Genomic DNA, 21,792 nt, shown 5'->3' on the forward strand with positions numbered 1-21,792 from the left:
ATCACCCATCCAGCACCATATACTTATCCAATCATTCCGCTAATAGTCAAGCACTCATAAATTTAATACACACTCTCCTTGCAGCACTGTAATCATCCAGTCACTCCCCATGTACCCATACAATCACCTATGCACTAACACATGTAGTGCTACAATCACATGTGCCCTACCCATACAGGCCTCTAACCACCTACACACTGCTCATTTACACGTTCATAATCCTAGGTAATAACCATGCACTCCAGCAATCACACTGTCACTCTCCATGCACTCCTCCAATCACCCAGCCACTACCATGTACTAATCCAATCGCTCCGTCAATACCCATGCACTTTTAAATTCACTATGCAGTCTAATTGCAGTACTCTAACCATCCAGTCAGTACCCATGTACTTATGCAATGACCCAGGCAGTAACACTTCACAGCACTATTTATGCAGTCCTGTAACCACATAGACACTGCTCATTCACACTCTTTCAATCACTCAAGCACCACTTATATACTAATGCAATCATCCACAAATTATCCATCCACTCATGCAATAACTCACAGATTACAAATCCACTTGTAAAATCATGTAGGCAGTACTCATGCACTCACACAATTACCATGCGCTACCCATGTAGTCTTTGAATCAATCATGCTGAACACATATACTCCAGTAATCATGCAGACATTAGCAAGTAGTTATTTCTGTTTTTAAACCAGATAATGTAGTTCTGAAAAAACTCTTGTTTTCTTCTTTTTTTGTTTTTAATTAATTTTTTTTGTTTTTTAGAACTATTTTGTAAATTTTTTGGGTGTTTTTGGAAAACCGACAAAAGCAACAGGCTAAAGTTTTAACTTTTGAAATTGTAAAATCATTCCCAAAAAATTAGAAGCGATGGTTCTTTGCTGCAGAACAAACAGCATCTGGAGATTGTTCGTCACAACATAGGATGGCATTGCATTTTATGCATAGCTGTTTTAAGTTTCTAAACTCTGAGTGTATGTCCGTCCCTCGAGATGATGTACTTGACGTTCCTGAAGTACTGGGACCAGCTGCCTAGTCATCTTGTTGCATATTTTGTTGTGCACGTCGCATCTGCTCCTGTGCAAAATGTCTGGGGTAGATTGTCTCGAGGTGCTTGTACATGCTCAACATGCCACAAGAGTATTTTTTGTCACTACCTCTAGACAAAATCCGTGGACAGGGAGTACAACTGGCCTTCCTTGCGTTGACTTTCTTTTTACCATCTGGGATGGTGAAAACTTTCCAGACAATAGATTGTAGTCTCTTTTTCGGAGGGGCTTCTTCTATCTCTTCTTCATCAGAAGTATGTAATTGTTTGAAAATGTACCTTAGAAATGAAGATGTACATGGGAGTTTCATTAAAAGGAGTATCACAGTGATGATAAAAAATATCGGAGATGCGACCACCACCATGGCGGTCACATTGCCCATGCTTTGCATTGTGGCGGGTGCTGTGCTCTGCAGCACCCGCCACAAGCCAAACAGATACCCCACACATATCCATGCACTACGTGGTAGGTACCATGCAGTGCCTACCACATGGTATAGGGATATGTAGCGGGCACGATATGTGCCCCCAGGGCCTATGTCCCTGGGCTAGGGGGGGTCCACCACCGGCCCCCAAATCCATTTCCACTTGCCGTTTTGCTGCGGGTTGACCGCCGCAGAACGACCACTGTAATCCCAACAGCAGTGCCTGACATGCACTGCTGAAATTCTGGGATTACAGGGACGTTCGAAAGGCGGTCGGATACAGACCGCCTGTTGGGATACTGGCGGTTGGTGTTTCCGACCACCACCCATCTAAATACCACTGTTATATGGTAAAATAGCCGAAAGACCACCACCGACAGCCTGTTGGTGGCAGTCCTTCGGCCATCATAATGAGGCCCATAGTTTTTGTGCTTGCACATAGCTATAAATATGGTGGTACTTTTGAGTTTGCTTAAAGATGTAGAGATATATATAGTTTGGAAAAGATGGCTTAAAGGTGGACATCTATTAAGAAATCGCATATATGTTTACATGGTGATCTATGTTCAGTAAGGCTGATGAAAATTTCATTTATATGGTGAGGGATGTGTTTTTCTTTAAACATGGTTTGTTTAAAATTGAGAAGGATTAATAGTGCAGAATGCCACAAGAGTTCTTGTGCTAGCTTCATTTTGAGTGTAACTTTTGTTTGAGATATGCTGAATATATGTTTTAGAAGCAGAAGAAGTATTTGAGAAATTGTGTAGGTATGCCATTCGCAAAAGGTTTTGTGCTTTGAAAAATTTCAAAATGTTGTTTTCCGTCTTAGAAACTTACTGATGCATGTGCAAGCTCAGTAACAAAGCAATGCATGTTTCTAGAGGGCTATGTATGCAATTATATATCAAGTGTGATACCTAGATTTCACTCACACATAACTCAGAAGAAAAGCATGTATACAATAAAACAGGTAGTTGAGTAGAGCCCGAGAGTTTTATTAGTGCACGTGTGCCTCAGTATTTCAATGACTGCATGGGTTGTAATTTGGTGCATAGGTTCTGTGCAAATGTTATAATGATTGCATAGTTACAGCTTTGTAAATTTAGTGTTAAATTAAAAAAAAAGTGTAGAAGAAAGTGGAGAAGAAGAAGAAATGCAGTGAAACAGAAAGAACAAGTTGAGAGAGTAGTTGATAAGGCCTTTGCTTTGAAGAGGGAGCTTTTCATTTTGATTCTAAATAGAATGAAGACTCTTGACAACACATTGTTTTGCATGAGGAGACAAAACCAAAAGAAAAGATTTGTGAATAGAAGCAACTGTTGTACAGGTTTTAGTGGACAATGGATACATACTTCTTGTACAGATGCTTTCTTTAATGAACAAAGCAATCTCCAGGATAACAAATTAGTTCATGCTATTGATTAAAGAGGACGATGTTATGAAATGAAGAATTGTAGTCCTATAGCAAAGGAAGTGATGGTATCTAGAAATGTAGAAGAATTAATTGCAGAAGAGGTACAAGGAAGGCGTAGTCAGGGTACTGTATACAAATAGACTATCTGGGGAATTTATGGATTTTAAAATAGAATGTACCCTGGAAGGATACCTTGATTTTATCCAGGTGTCGGCTGGCAGAAAGCTTGACATTCAATTTCGGCCCGGCACTCAACCCCAGAGCTCATTTACAAGCTCTTGGTCAGGTAACTTTGCTCAGCACAAAGGCTGCCCTTGCTTTTCTGCCCCAATTGAATCACTTGGCCATACTCTTTTTGGCTGCCCTGCATATTCTGGTCCTAGAAGAAAATGGCTAATCCCTATTTGTAAACAGTCTGGAACCCATTACTATGGGGCAGCTTTGCACACACTAAAATCATATAGAAGACCACTATGCGTGTGCGCAACAGCAAAGTTCCTAGGCCAGATGTGGCGAATTAGAAGAAAGGCACTGAAAATTATTCCATCATTCCCTCTAATATGCCCATAGTACAGCACATCTCCACTAGGTTCTGCTGGTGGGGTAACTCATTTTAACCACTATGGGAGTGCAGCTAACTGAGCAACTACTTATGCCTTGATTGCTGTTTGTTCCCATGTTATAGGAAGTACCATTGCAATAGCTTAATGTAGAATATTTTAGTGTTTTAGCCTCTAAACAAGTTTGTGTATTTACAAATTAGGCTATATGAACTGATCAGCTAGTAGCTTCTTAAGGCAACCATTGGACAGTTAGAATTTTAACAGAAGGTTTGTGTTTTTAAAGCTATTTGTTCTGTCTTTTTAAGTGTAACTGATGATTTTTTAACATATTTAAACTTTATTGAGCTGTATATATGCCCCTTGCACTTATATGGTCGGATGACCGAATACATTTTATTGACTGACTGACTGACAAATGGAATTGTAGTAGTGTTTCTAGTATTAGACAGTAATCCATTGATATATTAAGAAGATTCCAACGTATCTTTCCAAGGCGAATTTTAAAACACAAAATAAGTTATGCCACTCAACAATGCAAACTTTAGGTAGGAGGCTGCATTATGTGAAAACTCCTGCTTTATGTTTACTAGAAATAAATAGAGCACTTTTGCATGGTATTGTGGCAGATGTAGAAAAGGTTTGTGGTGATGTGCAGTTTTGTTTCTTTGGTCCTGAGCAGGATTCTAGGGGAAATGAAGAGTTGTTAAGAGGCGGACTTGCAGAACAACACACATATATTGCAGTTGATTGTTTCAAAAAAGAGATTCCAAAATTCAACAAAGTGTTCTGTAAACAAACAGAGTATATTCGTATATGATGTTGATGCACTTACTAGAAGATTTAAACACTGACTGTTGACTTATATGTAAAAAGTGAAAAAGTAAATTATGCTAACTGGTAAAAGTTACCTGTGTATTTATTTGTAGAGGGATGGTTTGACTTGTCTATACTGCAAGTTATATGTAAGTAGTGTTACAATAAATTGGAAGGCAATAAAATAAACAACACATAGATATTAGATACCCATTTGGTAAGATAATAAAATGCCTGCTTATGTAGAAAAACTATGAAGAGGCAAAAATAAAAAAAAACATCAATATTTATTATTCTTTCCAGAATTGCGAAGGGCTGTTATGGACTGCTCTCCAGCACTCACTACAACACCACAATCCATGCAGTATCATGCCATCGGGGAAAACTGTGAAGGCGAATCTTGAAGTTGAGATTGGACTTTTGAATGGACTGTCTGTTGTGCTGCTATTGAAGTCAAGGGTCCTTCAGCTTTGCGTTGCCTTCTTGCTGCTCACTACGAGCTCCTCTTATGAGATGTGAAAAAAATATAAAAGGGTGGAAAAATACCATGTATGATTTTTGGCAGCATTGCGAATAGCTCTAACACACTGCTTACCAGCTGTTATGACAACACTACAGTCTATGCAATACGTGGCCATTCTTGAAAACTCTGGAGCCATATCTGTTGTAGTAGTCTGTACCTCTGAAGGGTCTTACTGGCTAGGAACTGTTGCTGCTGCCACTGATGTCCTCCAGCTTCTCTCTGCTTGATCGGCAGTTGGAGACATTTTCAATGATAAGTTTTAAGATGATGTACCATGAACTTTGTCCCACATGTGTACTAAAAAAGTCTCCAGCCAAAATCTACCACCGGCTCACAATCAACTTCTGAAAAAGAAGATTTAAGAAGGAGTAGTGGAAGCACATTTCCTATTTATTTTACTGAACAGTATATGATCCAAGGATATTCCTTACTTTCACGGTCATGTGATATTTTGAGATTGTGCATTGCAGTAGTTTGGCAACAGTTTTTAATTCCCCATGAGGTTGGGTGACAATGGGTAGTTTGATGAATATTTGGTAGTTATGTTCTATTTGTGAGTTCAGATGCTGAGTTATTTTTTTAATTTAAACTGTTCTTTTTCATAAATGTGTTGTTAAAATAAAGTTAAACCAATATGTTTCTAAACAGATAGACTCTGGTGCCGATCACGATCCGGTAAAAAATATCCCCGTGCGACTCGTATCGGGTCTTTTTACTGTACGAATCGTACAAGTGCCGTACGAACTGGCAATCACGATTCGCATGGTAAAAAGTCCATACGAACCGCATTGGGAATATTTCCCCACACGTCCTCGGGTCGGAAAATGTGTCCGACACGTCCTCGGACGATTTACCTTACAAACGTGAAAAGCCAAGTCCGACCGAGGAATCACTATCCATCCCGTGCGTCCGAGCGTACAACCGTATGGAAAAAAACACCGTCCGCACCGAACATCCATAGCAACCATGGAGACATGTGCCCGCATACGCGCCCAACACTCCCCCCAGCCCCCGTACGTACGACACGTACCCCCGTGTATGTATACCCCCACCCGTCTAGGTACACCCCAGTACGTTCCAGTCGTACCCCCACCCCAGTACGTGTCGTACCACCGTCAATGTACACCCCCCCACCCCAGTACGTGTCGTACCACCCGTGTACCTACACCCCAGTACGTTCCAGTCGTACCCCCACCCCAGTACGTGTCGTACCACCCGTGTACCTACACCCCAGTACGTTCCAGTCGTACCCCCACCCCAGTACGTGTCGTACCACCCGTGTACCTACACCCCAGTACGTTCCAGTCGTACCCCCACCCCAGTACGTATCGTACCCCCGTGTACCTACACCCCAGTACGTTCCAGTCGTACCCCCACCCCAGTACGTGTCGTACCACCGTCAATGTACACCCCCCCACCCCTGTACGTGTCGTACCACCCGTGTACCTACACCCCAGTACGTTCCAGTCATACCCCCACCCCAGTACGTGTCGTACCACCGTCAATGTACACCCCCCCACCCCTGTACGTGTCGTACCACCGTGTACCTATACCCCAGTACGTTCCAGTCGTACCCCCACCCCAGTACGTATCGTACCCCCGTGTACCTACACCCCAGTACGTTCCAGTCGTACCCCCACCCCAGTACGTGTCGTACCACCGTCAATGTACACCCCCCCACCCCAGTACGTGTTGTACCACCCGTGTACCTACACCCCAGTACGTTCCAGTCGTACCCCCACCCCAGTACGTGTCGTACCACCCGTGTACCTACACCCCAGTACGTTCCAGTCGTACCCCCACCCCAGTACGTGTCGTACCACCGTCAATGTACACCCCCCCACCCCAGTACGTGTCGTACCCCCGTGTACCCCCACCCCAGTATGTTCCAGTCGCACCCCCACCCCAGTACGTGTCGTACCACCGTGTACCTACACCCCAGTACGTTCCAGTCGTACCCCCACCCCAGTACGTGTCGTACCACCGTCAATGTACACCCCCCCACCCCTGTACGTGTCGTACCACCGTGTACCTACACCCCAGTACGTTCCAGTCGTACCCCCACCCCAGTACGTGTCGTACCACCGTCAATGTACACCCCCCCACCCCTGTACGTGTCGTACCACTGTGTACCTACACCCCAGTACGTTCCAGTCGTACCCCCACCCCAGTACGTATCGTACCCCCGTGTACCTACACCCCAGTACGTTCCAGTCGTACCCCCACCCCAGTACGTGTCGTACCACCGTCAATGTACACCCCCCCACCCCAGTACGTGTCGTACCACCCGTGTACCTACACCCCAGTACGTTCCAGTCGTACCCCCACCCCAGTACGTGTCGTACCACCCGTGTACCTACACCCCAGTACGTTCCAGTCGTACCCCCACCCCAGTACGTGTCGTACCACCGTCAATGTACACCCCCCCACCCCAGTACGTGTCGTACCCCCGTGTACCCCCACCCCAGTATGTTCCAGTCGCACCCCCACCCCAGTACGTGTCGTACCACCGTGTACCTACACCCCAGTACGTTCCAGTCGTACCCCCACCCCAGTACGTGTCGTACCACCGTCAATGTACACCCCCCCACCCCTGTACGTGTCGTACCACCGTGTACCTACACCCCAGTACGTTCCAGTCATACCCCCACCCCAGTACGTGTCGTACCACCGTCAATGTACACCCCCCCACCCCTGTACGTGTCGTACCACCCGTGTACCTACACCCCAGTACGTTCCAGTCGTACCCCCACCCCAGTACGTGTCGTACCACCGTCAATGTACACCCCCCCACCCCTGTACGTGTCGTACCACCGTGTACCTACACCCCAGTACGTTCCAGTCGTACCCCCACCCCAGTACGTATCGTACCCCCGTGTACCTACACCCCAGTACGTTCCAGTCGTACCCCCACCCCAGTACGTGTCGTACCACCGTCAATGTACACCCCCCCACCCCTGTACGTGTCGTACCACCCGTGTACCTACACCCCAGTACGTTCCAGTCGTACCCCCACCCCAGTACGTGTCGTACCACCGTCAATGTACACCCCCCCACCCCTGTACGTGTCGTACCACCCGTGTACCTACACCCCAGTACGTTCCAGTCGTACCCCCACCCCAGTACGTGTCGTACCACCGTCAATGTACACCCCCCCACCCTTGTACGTGTCGTACCACCCGTGTACCTACACCCCAGTAGTTCCAGGCGCACCCCCAACACAACCACCTAAGTACGGAGCGCACCCCATGCCCCAACATCACAACCGCATGTACGAGTCGTACAAAGCCACACACAAGGACATCATCGTACAACCAAATGGCCCATGTACACACCGTACACACGCTCAAAACGCACGTACACAACCAGGACAAAACAAAACAACACAAGAATACACCATTCGAAAGGCACAAAGCCACTAAGCATGGCCAACAACCACTAAAAAACACTATCACTGACCTGCAACTGCCAAAAACAAACAGAGGCCCAATACACCACCACTCCTTCTAACACACCCACCCAAACTTCAAACACTGCCACACCCACCCAAGGACCAATAAAAAGGGCCCACACACACAAACCATGAGCCTTTGCAACAGACTCACTGCTGCCAGACACCACAGAACCACACTACAAGCTACACCACACCTTACACTTGCACACCTTTACACAACCACCCTCACAAACACCCTCTCATAACATTCACACACACACACACAACCATCCACCCCCCCCCCAACATCCACACACCCCCCCCACCATCCCCACCCACACCCCTCACCATGCCCACTACCAAGAATCCAAAGTTCAGTCACCGAGAGTTGGAGGTCCTTGTTGATCAAATCCTCAGAGTCGAGCCACAGATCTTTGGAACATTGGTCAGAAGCACCAGCCTGGCAGCCAAAACAGCCATGTGGCAGACCATCGTCGATGCTGTGAATGCTGTTGCGGACACCAGGAGGACCAAGCAGGATTGCCAGAACAGGTGGTACGATCTGCGGAGGAGGGTCAGAGCCAAGAGGCAGGAGGAACGCGACCAGGCCAACGTCACCGGAGGAGGGCCCTCCCGCAGACCCGTACAGTACCATCCCTGGGAGGAGAGGGTGATGGCCATACTGCCGGTGGAGGCAGTCGAAGGATTAGAAGGACTCCGAGACCCGGGTGAGTACACAAACAACGCACCTCACATGGGGGGAACTGCAACCACAACCAAAATTACCAACCGGCACGCAACCACCACAAGCCATCGCATGACTCAACCACACTCCATGAGCAGGCACATGCCACTGCTGCCACCATGCCCCATGCACCCAGCTGGACAATGTCAAGTCACAGGCCACAGAACACAACAACACATGACACGGTAACCCGGATGGCGGGAGGCTGGGCACCAAAAATCACATAGTGCGACTCCAAAGCAGACAACAATGCCCTCTGCCCATATGGCCTAGGTCACAGCCAGACAAACAGTGTGTCCCAACACAGGAATGACTTGCCAGCAAATGGCGGACGCCTTGCATTCAAACATGGGGGTGAAGGCACTGGTTTGCACATGACGGCAGCTAATGATCAGCCAACATTGTGAAAGAGTGGCAGCACACACCACCACAGCAGCAGCGCACACACAGACACTACACCCAATGGGTGCCTGGAGATCTGAAACAAACTCACATCAACAAGCCAAGGGCCATTCAAAGATCTGCTAACAGTCTGTGCCCAGGAAGCTGGGCCGATGTGACAGAGGGTGACACACAGAGGGAGGGAAAGGGGGACAGAGAAGGAGGGAGAGGGGGACAGAGAGGGAGGGAGACACAGGAAGACGGACAGAGGGAGGAGGCTGACACACAGAGGGAGGGAGAGGGGGACAGAGAGGGAGGGAGAGGGGGACAGAGAGGGAGGGAGAGGGGGACAGAGAAGGAGGGAGACACAGGGAGAGCAAATCAGTCCTTCGGTGTGTGGGAATGTCTGCTCGTCAGCAGCTGGACTGCGTGCATGTAGACAACGGTGGCCAGTGCCAGAACCCCCCCTCTTCAACATGGCAAAATGCAGGGCCATGTCACAACCTGTACACGAGCACAAGGACAGCTACCTGCATCATATAAGTGTGTGGATCCACTCCATGTGCACATGTACAGTGCTACAAGGAAGGCGCAAATGCATGGATCGCCACACCTGCACACTCCACTGCTGACTGCAGTCACACGTGACGCAGCAAGTAAGACTGTGCCACACATAGTTAAAGGTGCCAAATTGGTGCCCAAGGGACACACCCATGCACAAGTGCACTGTGAGTGGAATGCAAGACAGATCCTAATTCCACGAGGAAATGTGCCAAGTGTGAAACGGATGAAACATGGATGTTGCATGGACCAAAATTAACATTGTCTCTCTCACACACAGGTCAACGTCGTGCTGCACCCCCCAACACTGGGGGGGAACACTCACAGGACCCGGATCTGCAGGAGACCGATCCCACCGGCAGCGACCACTCTCACCACTCTGCGGACGACCCCGACCAACCTGGCCCCTCTGGTGTCCAACCACCTGCAGCACCTGCGTCAGGTACAACTGTGCCAACCACCACCCCCACTCCTGCCACATCCCAGGAGACACCCAGGATCCCTGCCCCAACACCACAATGCAGCCAGGCTCGCCAGGAGGGACACGGTGTCCCGGGCACCCAGGAGGAGGCAGGCGACAATGCCAATGCCACCCCTCAGGGGTCCCGGAGACCCCATGTGCCCACAAGGGCAGTCCAGGCGCAAGTGGGCAGGGGTGGTGGGAGTGGAGGACGGCGGAGGCACGAGCCTGACCAGTTGGCTGGGGATCCCGCATTGTCCCATGTCCGTAACATCCTGGACACATACCGGGAGGACACCACGGGCATGGCCCAGGTTGTGTCCACCCTCAATGAGATCAAGGGGAGCCTCGATGAGATAAAGACCCAGCAGGCCCAGCAACATGCCTGTCAACTGCAACACCAACGGAGGATGGAGGACAGACAGGCTGAGCAAGTGACGGCATTCCAGGGGATTCACGCTACACTCCGTCGGATGGCCGACACCATGGCCGACCCTCCCTGTGCCAGAAGGCGGAGAACATCACCACCCACAGGGAGGGATCAGGAGGAGGAGGAGGAAACATCCGACGGAGCATCCCAGACGTCGTCACGGCCTGCTGGTGAGGTTCCCCGCAGGAGGCCGGGTCGTCCACGGAAAGGACCGTGAGGGTGGCTGCTACATCACCATCTCCCAGGACACCTGGCCTGGCACCTGGCCCACTGGAGCAACAGCATCACAGCATCAAGAGACATTCTCTACCACATGGCCTGCTGGTCACTGGCTGACCAATGTTGACAAAGACTGTGGCATGGACTCTGAGGATTTCCAATGCCAAGGCCCCCAACTCCCCTACTGAACTTTGGATTCATACATCCCGGATAGACCCTTACTTGCCCCCCCCACCCCCACCAATAAATCACACTATGATGAGTAGATGCCTGCTGGTAGCATTATTACCTAACATGTGTCTTGGAAAGTCTAAACATGCCTGAGTTATCTGTTCTCTTCAACCATCCACACCCTGGGGCCTGAGTCTGCCACAGGACACATGGGTCACAGTTGATTAGGCAAGACAGACATGGAGCACCATACACACCCGTGATGGGTACAACCAGCTGAGGGGGTGGCCGAACAACCGTGCTGACAGACACATTTAGTACAGCAACAGTCATGCGCAGAGGTCAGGGATCCTGTCCAGTGTCCTGGGTGGCACCCAGGTATGTGTAGACAGGTGGCAGAACCATGTCCTGCAAGCTTGAGTCCGGTGGATGCAGAGAATGGGGGCCTGTCCAACGTTGGATGCATGGGGATGGCACATCTCACAATACCCACGCAGTCATGGACATCATGCCCAATACACAGTGTCAGCCCACACACACAGCTTGCATCTCGCCACTCGACACATTGACACATAGCCACAATCAGGGAATACCATGCCAGACATGCAGGATGCACCGTGCCAACACACCAGCATTGACTGAGAAGGGGCACCTTGGAGGCATAGGGACACCTTTATTAGTCATGTGTTTGGGATAGCAGAGGCAACTTGAAGTACACATGAACACTTCATGTGGAGTAACATGTGGGTCCAACACTGGCACCCCCCTTCTGCAGCACAAATGCGTGATAGCCATGGAACTGGCACACAAGCGTCGGCTAACAGCTAAATACCCACAGCTGCACACGGAGAGCCTGCCATACACCATAGATCCGCTGATGTGGAAGTCCCACGCCATGTCAAGCCAATGTCAACCGTATGTGTCCGAGGGCAGTGTCACACACATTGATGCCATCATCACAATCCACCATCCCATCACTGATGACTGACAACCAGGCAGCCCATCTATTCTGGTGTACACAGCTGCATGTCGTGTCCCATGGGGATGCCACATGACTGCAGAGGAACAAAACCCCGACCTGGGCAGTGTGCACACATCGTGAACAACTGCCACACCCAATACACCCCAGATGCATCCCTTACCCCATGGAGACTTCCAAACGTGTCCGTGCCTGTAACGCTGAGTCAGCCCACGATGCCATGTCCATGAGGAATAGCAGTGCCACAACAATGCAACCAGCAGATGGCATGCGCAGGTACCTGGGGAAGAGAGACACACAAGAAGTCAGCCACAAAAAGCACAGCCACTTGCATGTGCATTGACTTGACACATGTATGGATGACCACATGCTAGGTCACAATTATGACTGGGGAAATACTACCATCACTGCCACCATCACTCCAGTGACACACCCACACACACCTCTGACTCACGTGCCAGACATGCAGGTGGAGACACACATCACAACACATGCCACACGGGGACCAAGGCGTGCACACTCAGACACTGGTACTCACCACTAAGCAAAGAAGTCTCGTATGAGCCGAGTCCGGATGTCCTCTTGCGGCTCCACATCCTCCACATCACTAGCCCCATTGCCAAGGCCTTCGTCCTCCACGGGTGGATGGTCCTCGTCATGTTGATTCAGGATGAGTGGCACAGCTCTTTCAACTGCCATGTTGTGCAGCATGCAGCAGACCATGAAGATCTTGCAAACCTTCGCCGGGGCATATGGGAGTGCGCCGCCGGTCTTGTGGAGGCACCGGAATCGGCTCTTCAGCATGCCAAACGTCCTCTCTATCACACGCCTTGTCCGTCCATGGGCGGTGTTGTAGCGGAGCTGGGCCGGCGTGATGGGGTTGCGGAGAGGTGTGAGCAGCCAAGGCATGTTGGGATAGCCAGCGTCCCCTACATGGAAAGCACATAGATATCGTTAGAACTGGCGAAGCGGTCGTGCTGCTCGGCTATACAGAATACAGGACAGACAGACTGTACCCACCAACAACACATGCCCGTTCGTTGCGCAGCTGCATCATCATATCAGGCATCCCGCTACGCCTCATGATGTAGGCATCGTGTGCTGATCCTGGGAAACGAGCACAGACATGTGAAATCACCATGTTGGACTGACACACCACAAGGGCATTGATGGAGTGGTAGTGCTTCCGATTGCGGTACGCCACCTCCCGTGCGTGTGGTGGTACCAAAGCTACATGTGTCCCATCTATGGACCCAATGACATGGGGCATCCCTCCCAGGGCATAGAATCCACGCTTGACCTCTGTCATCTGTTCAGGGGTTGGGAACTTGATGAAGTCATCCAGGTGAATCAACATGGCCTCCAAGAAATCATGCAGCACACCGCTGAACATGCTCTGGGACATGCCACCAACATGAGCTATGGTATTTTGGAAGGTACCCGTGGCAGGGAAATGTAGGGCAGCCATTACCTTCAGCTGGGGTGTCAGTGCCGTAGGATACCTGTGCTGCGGTTGCAGGTGTGGTGCCAGTCTCGCCGTCAGCTCCAGAATCAACAGTTGGGTGAAGCGGTAGAGCCGGATCCTGTCATTATCCTGCATGGCAGCCAAGTCTGGAATAATCCGGGCAAGAGGCGGTGCTCTGCAGTAATGAGGAAGTGACAAGGAAGAGTGAGTGCACTACGACAACAACTCATGTCTACTGAGCACATGTAAATCTGGCAATACACACATGCCACATAGGGAGTCAGATATGTGCTACATGCCCAGGACACGTATGGATGCAAGGTGACACTCCTTCCAAGACCCAGCTACACACGGAGATTGAGAACCTCCCCATGCCACGCCATGGGAATAGCTGTGTCCCAGTGCAAGTGAACTGCCAGACGCAACACAGGAGTGACATACACCCACACATCAGCAGAAGTAGGATGCCGATTGCAGAGACTGGTAGCGGAACACTAGAGCCACAGGTCACATGACATTACACTAGGACAGCCCACACACCTTGCCATGAAGGTGCACATGTCATGACTCACCACACATTCCTTGTGAGGATGCTGACATGGCCTTGTCACGCTACTCCGTGTCCCATGCATACATGTGCACCTCACATACGATAACACATGTGGCATGGTGTGCGGAACAGTGTTCAATGACAATCTACACACAGACACATGTTGGTTGCTGCAACGGCTGCAGCTTTTGAGGGTGCTACTACATCAACCTGATGCAAATCCCGGACACATATATGACATGGTCACATTGTGCACTGTGGGCAGTGACAAGTCATGTGTCATGACCCCTGTACCGGGCATCATGGGACACTTCCGTGTGTTGGTGTCCGTGCCATGCCAGTGACGCTCACCCCAAGTGCGCAGTACGACATGCACACATGTCATAGGAGTCAAGGGCATGCCTGGCACACATTGCACCCTCACACAGTACACCTGTACACATCTCATCATACATCTGGTGCCTCCTCCACTCAGGTGGCATGTTCCACATCACAGCCTGTGACACCTGTGCCCCACACATGTAGTAATGCACAGACGATGCCTTGATGTCCATTCCTGGACAAGTATGTCCATCCATGGACATGTATGTGCGCCCTATTCCTACCTGTGTGTCGCCTCTCACCACAGTGATGTGTACAAACCGCCGTACTGCTGCTAAGAGGGCCTGTGTATGTTTCCAAATCACTGTGGGAGTGCTGACGTATGTGTACCCATCGTGATGGCGAGCGTACAGGCATTTGTACGGTCCGTACCACTACGAGTACGCATACGCGTGCTGAACCATAGTGAGAGGGCCGTACACTCGCATGTACGCTCATTATCACTATGGGTCTGCACGCGTATGCGTACACGTAGTGGTAGGGACCGTACACTCGCATGTACGCTCACTATCACTATGGGTCTGCACGCGTATGCGTACACGTAGTGGTAGGGACCGTACACTCGCATGTACGCTCACTATCACTATGGGTCTGCACGCGTATGCGTACACGTAGTGGTAGGGACCGTACACTCGCATGTACGCTCACTATCACTATGGGTCTGCACGCGTATGCGTACACGTAGTGATGTTGAGCGTACATGCGTGTGTACGGTCCCTACCACTACGTGTACGCATACGCGTGCAGACCCATAGTGATAGTGAGCGTACATGCGAGTGTACGGTCCCTACCACTACGTGTACGCATACGCGTGCAGACCCATAGTGATAGTGAGCGTACATGCGAGTGTACGGTCCCTACCACTACGTGTACGCATACGCGTGCAGACCCATAGTGATAGTGAGCGTACATGCGAGTGTACGGTCCCTACCACTACATGTACGCATACGCGTGCAGACCCATAGTGATAGTGAACGTAGGCATGCATGTACGGGCCGTTGCCATGCATTTTGGGTGCCCTAGGGCCCCGAAACGCACCGTACCTGTGTGTGATTCTCCAAATTACATGGGGGACAAGTATTAAGGCCTACATGCATGCTGGTTGTCATGGAGACCAAGTTCAAATTTCGAAATTGTTCTGGAAGGTGCACAGCAGAAGTCAGTTGGAATTGTTCTACTTTGTTGCAATGTGTTTGTGGGGCTGACATCATGCAGGAGAATGAAACTGATAGAGAACCCACAGACTGCTAGGTTTGAAGGGATTGGTGGAAACATAGGATGCAAATGTGAGTGACCAATCACTCTGTACTCCTGTGCATGAGACTGGGCAGAAGGGCACATATAAGGCAGCCAGGTCCCATGAGGGAGTACTTGCCTGCACATCTTTGCATTTGTCGACCAAGCTGCTGCTACTGATTCCCTGGAACCATGTCAAGGGCTGTGGAGAGGTCACAGCCATTCACCCTGGAGGAGAACATGGCTCTGCTGGATGTGATCCTCCCACAGTACCCCATGCTGTATGGGCGACCAGGGTATCAGGTGAGTGCATAGGCCACTGCCACAGACTGTCCCTATGTTCTGACTGTGACTTCCGGCATTGTGTCCTGGTGTGACACACATGCCATGTACTGTCGGGGGGGTACCGGGGGGGGGGTGCCTGATTCCTCCCAGCAGTGCCCTGAGACAGGAGGGGTGTGTGCAGATTCCTCCCAGCAGTGCCCTGAGACAGGAGGGGTGGGTGCAGAGTCCTCCCAGCAGTGCCCTGAGACAGGAGGGGTGTGTGCCTAACACTCCCAGCAGTGCCCTGAGACAGGAGGGGTGGGTGCAGAGTCCTCCCAGCAGTGCCCTGAGACAGGAGGGGTGGGTGCAGAGTCCTCCCAGCAGTGCCCTGAGACAGGAGGGGTGGGTGCGGAGTCCTCCCAGCAGTGCCCTGAGACAGGAGGGGTGGGTGTGATGCTCAGTGTGAGCCTTGATCATTGATTGTGACATAGCCATCATTCCACCTGTGTACCCACTATGGCACGTACTGGCTTTACCCTCACCAGAGGATGATGTCCCTATGACAGAGGTGCAATGCGTTGGCTGCATGACATGCCTTGTTGTAAACAGCTAATTTGTTCTCATTTGTCTCTCTGTGACATGTGGCTGGTGTATTGATGTGGTGTCACTTGTTCTTCCTCACAGGTAGGCGCCACTGCCAAGGAGCAGATCTGGCTGACCGCCGTCAGTGCCGTGAGGCGTGTGGATGGTCGGAGGCGGAGCCTGTCCCAGGTGAGGAAACGCTGGCAGGATATCCGGTGCTGGACGCGGAGGATTGCACGGCTCCTGCTGGGGGACTCACCTGAGAGCCACAAGAACCGCGGCCGCCGCCGTCTGACCCACCTCCACAGGCGTGTGCTGCCGGTGGTCTTTCCAGACCTGGAGAGGCGCTTACAGGCGATGCAGCAGGCGGAAGGGGGTAGGTACATGTGCGTTTGTTGTGTGTCACCGGCATTTGTAAGGGCACAGTGGCATTAATTGACTGGCAGGGTTTAAAGGTGCTGTGCACATCCAGTTTGCCCCAGTGTAGCGCTGCGCCCCTGCCACCCTTCCCCTCCTTGCAATGTGTTCCCTGGTCTGTGTGTAGTCACTCCTTCACAAGGTAATGTAGGCTGGCGCTTTGTCCACGAGAACAATGACTGTAGCATCATGTGTGGTGGTGGTGGGTAACAGGTTGTGGGACCTTGCCTGTGAACTGTCAAGTTCACTGCATGTGGGTTCCATGTCAGTTGGCACTGATGCTGGCTCCAGACATGGGAGTTGGTCTCTCATGTGTCATGCCTTACAGCGCGCATGTCCTATGTAGTGGCCTGTGACATGATGTGCATGAGTGTGCGATACGCATAGTGCAGGGATGGTGACGTGTGTAGCAGTCATTCCCATTCAGTAGCATGTAGTTGCGTGCCCAATACTGTCCCCTGGGGCACCTTATCCTCAGTGTTGTTTGTGTCATCATCAACGTGGACACTCTTACTGTCTACAGCGTAGGTTGTGCTCTGTGCCATTGTCCCCTGTCACCATGTATATAGACGTGCTATTATGTACAGGTGTCCACTGTGCAGCCTGACCTGATTGTCCTTCTTCATACTCACAGTTGCCAGTGCCTGTGTGTCTTGTTATACTCATCTGAGGATGGGCACTGGTACCTCATTATTTGTACAGGCGCACCTTGGCTGTTTTGCGTCCAATCTTGCCTTTTGCCTGCCACTGTGTTTATCACCCAGACTATGAGATGTTGGTGCCACCTGTGTCTCAACAATTAGCATCGTGTGGGGGTTGCTTGGGGCGGGCAATGCCTATGTGTCAAATCCTGATTCCTAATTGCTGGGTCTGGCCAGTGTGTGATGTTACTGGACACACACGCAAGGTGCAGTGACCGAGTTATGTTGGGCATGTTTGCAGCATTACCTATGCAGCATGTGTCTAAAGTTCATGGTTATTGTCCCTGGTCATCGGTATTTTCACCAACGCTGTGTGGTGCAGATGCAGTGCAGGATTGTCCCCAGAGCCTGGGTGCTATGTCAGACTCCGTTTCCTGTCTTCAGCTATTGTCTCATGCTCTCCATGGTATTTCAGTGGCATGGTGGCTCAACCAACTGTGTGTTTCATGCCCTACATCGGTACCTTGTTTTGCAGATGTTAGGGATCTTCCTCTTCAGGCTATGCAATGTTGACTATGTAGATTGGACTCATGTGACAGATGTGTACAGGTGTCTGATTAATTTCTGTCTCTCCACCCTGCCCACAGCATTGTCGGGGGACACAGAGGGAGACATGGACACAGACCAGGCGGAGGGACCGAGCACCAGTGCCAGCCGTGACATCGGGGCTGGCACATCGAGTGGGACAGAGGCGGAGGATAGTGTGGCCGAGGACCTGTCGACTGGCACATCAGACTACGAAGCTGACAGGTCCGAGGAGGATGTCTCCGAGTTGGCGGAGGCTGCACCAGCAGCTGACAGTGGAACAACACCTGGCACCGCCCCCTCAGTTCCCACCAGCCGCCTCCCACTTGCTCGTGTCCCTTCCCAGCGTGCCCGGTCACCGCATGTCTCCTTCCTGCCAGGCACCGCACCCCCTGCCCCTGTCTCCACTGCTGCCGCCAATGCTGAGTCTATGGACATCCAGCGGCAAATGCAGGTTGGTCAGGCTGCGATCCTTAATGTCCTCCATTCCCACGGGAAAACCCTCACCAACATCGAGGCATTCTTGGAGGGCATTCATTCTTCGCAGGCTGACCAACGCAACTTGCTGAGGTCCATAGACTCCACACTGACTGCAGCAGTGGGTCTCCTGCAGCGCGACCTCCCCCCACCTACCCCGGCCCCATCCACACTTCCCACTTCCATGCCTGTCCCACGTACACCCAGACGTCGGCATGCACCCACCACAACAGACACAGGCACCACACCAGCAGGGAAGGTCCACCGCACTCCTCCTGACACGCACACACAGGGTGAGATAGGCACACCCACTGGGTCGGGGGGCAAACGTGTGACACGCAGCCAGAGTGGGAGTCCGCATTCCACACAATCCACTCCCTCCAAATCCCCTCCCCTCAGCTCTCCTGGCCACATCTCCCCCAAGGACTCCTTCATGGCCGCTCTGTCCCTGAGCCCCACAGTTACGCCACCACGCAAGCGGTCAAGGAAGTCCTCGGTCAGGGTGGTTGAGTCTCCCCCCCTGTCTCCACCCTCCCCCGGTGGCGCTGCAACCCATCCCTCTGACCCCCCCCCTCCTTGGGGCCTGAGGTCACTTCGGGTGCAGGGGACTCCCTGGAGGACCTTGCTAAGGTGTGTAGTGCCATCCTGGCCTCCGCCTTTGGCCATGACACACCCCCTGTGGTTGAGTCCTCCATCCCTGCACCCACAACGCCACCCCTTTGCCCTGATGTCCCTGCGGTGCCTGTTGCTTCCCCCCCCCCTGATGCCCTCACCAGTATGGAAGACGATGGCATTTGACTGTGCAGGCAAGGTAGGGGACACACATCCCACTGTGTCCCCCATGCAGCTGGGAATCATTGACTGCCCTATGGCCTTAGTTGAATTTGAACTGCCTTTGATCCACGGACATTGTGCTCATGCTGAATAAAGCTTATTTTTGGTGTCATTATCACACTCCTGCTATGGTGGTATTGGTGTTGGTGGGGCTGCTACATTGTTTTGGTTGGTGTTTAAGGCTTTGGGTGTGTGGGATTTGTAGTAGTGTTCTGCTCTTTGGGGCGACCCTGGGATCTGTGTGCCATCACAAGGTGTTGGCTAACTTCCTTAGGTCATGTCAGCAGTTACTGCATGGTTCAATTGTCCCAGGGTGTATTCCTTCCTCTGTGTACCCAGTTTCTTCCCTGCAGGGTGTTCACAATGTTTAGCGCAGAGCTGTGTCTACATGAGCTGTGTGTGTGACGGAGCCCTTCTACTTTGGCCATGCATGCATGGCCATGTCTCCACCTGAAACAATCGTGGCATCCTTGGTGATCACTGTACTTGTGTGTGGAGTCAGTTGACATGAGTTCATGGGGACATGTTCCCTTGTAGGCAGTATGGATGTGGGTAATTCTGGCATCACACACATGTGTTACACCCCTCCTGTGTCTGGGCACTGCTGGGAGGACTCTGCACCCACCCCTCCTGGGTCTGGACACTGCTGGGAGGACTCTGCACCCACCCCTCCTGTCTCTGGGCACTGCTGGGAGGTCTCTGCACACACCCCTCCTGTCTCAGGGCACTGCTGGGAGGACTCTGCACACACCCCTCCTGTGTCTGGACACTGCTGGGAGGACTCTGCACCCACCCCTCCTGGGTCTGGACACTGCTGGGAGGACTCTGCACACACCCCTCCTGTCTCAGGGCACTGCTGGGAGGACTCTGCACACACCCCTCCTGTGTCTGGACACTGCTGGGAGGACTCTGCACCCACCCCTCCTGTGTCTGGACACTGCTGGGAGGACTCTGCACACACCCCTCCTGTCTCAGGGCACTGCTGGGAGGACTCTGCACACACCCCTCCTGTGTCTGGGCACTGCTGGGAGGACTCGTCGCCCACCCCTCCTGGGTCTGGACACTGCTGGGAGGACTCTGCACACACCCCTCCTGTCTCTGGGCACTGCTGGGAGGTCTCTGCACACACCCCTCCTGTCTCAGGGCACTGCTGGGAGGACTCTGCGCCCACCCCTCCTGTGTCTGGACACTGCTGGGAGGACTCTGCACACACCCCTCCTGTCTCAGGGCACTGCTGGGAGGACTCTGCACACACACCTCCTGTCTCAGGGCACTGCTGGGAGGACTCTGCACACACCCCTCCTGTGTCTGGGCACTGCTGGGAGGACTCTGCGCCCACCCCCCCTGGGTCTGGACACTGCTGGGAGGACTCTGCACACACCCCTCCTGTCTCTGAGCACTGCTGGGAGGTCTCTGCACACACCCCTCCTGTCTCAGGGCACTGCTGGGAGGACTCTGCGCCCACCCCTCCTGGGTCTGGACACTGCTGGGAGGACTCTGCACACACCCCTCCTGTCTCAGGGCACTGCTGGGAGGACTCTGCACACACACCTCCTATTTCTGGATATGTACGCTTGGGACATACACGGTGTGGGTGCGCTCCATGCATTCGAGGTGAGGGTTTGAGTCGTACTTACACTGGTGTGGTGGGGGTACGCTCCTTGCATACGCGGGTGAGGGTTCGAGTCGTACTTACACTGTTGGCATGGGGGGTACGCTCCATGCATACGCGGGTGGGGGTACGGGTCGTACTTACACTGTTGGGGTGGGGGTACGCTCCATGCATACGCGGGTGGGGGTACGGGTCGTACTTACACTGTTGGGGTGGGGGTACGCTCCTTGCATACGCGGGTGATGGTACGGGTCGTACTTACACTGTTGGGGTGGGGGTACGCTCCTTGCATACGCGGGTGATGGTACGGGTCGTACTTACACTGTTGGGGTGGGGGTACGCTCCTTGCATACGCGGGTGATGGTACGGGTTGTACTTACACTGTTGGGGTGGGGGTACGCTCCTTGCATACGCGGGTGAGGGTTCGAGTCGTACTTACACTGTTGGGGTGGGGGGTGCGCTCCTTGCATACGCGGGTGATGGTACGGGTCGTACTTACACTGTTGGGGTGGGGGTACGCTCCTTGCATACGCGGGTGAGGGTTCGAGTCGTACTTACACTGTTGGCAT

This window comes from Triturus cristatus, chromosome 6 (genome assembly GCF_964204655.1).
Source record: "Triturus cristatus chromosome 6, aTriCri1.1, whole genome shotgun sequence".
NCBI lineage: Eukaryota > Metazoa > Chordata > Amphibia > Caudata > Salamandridae > Triturus > Triturus cristatus.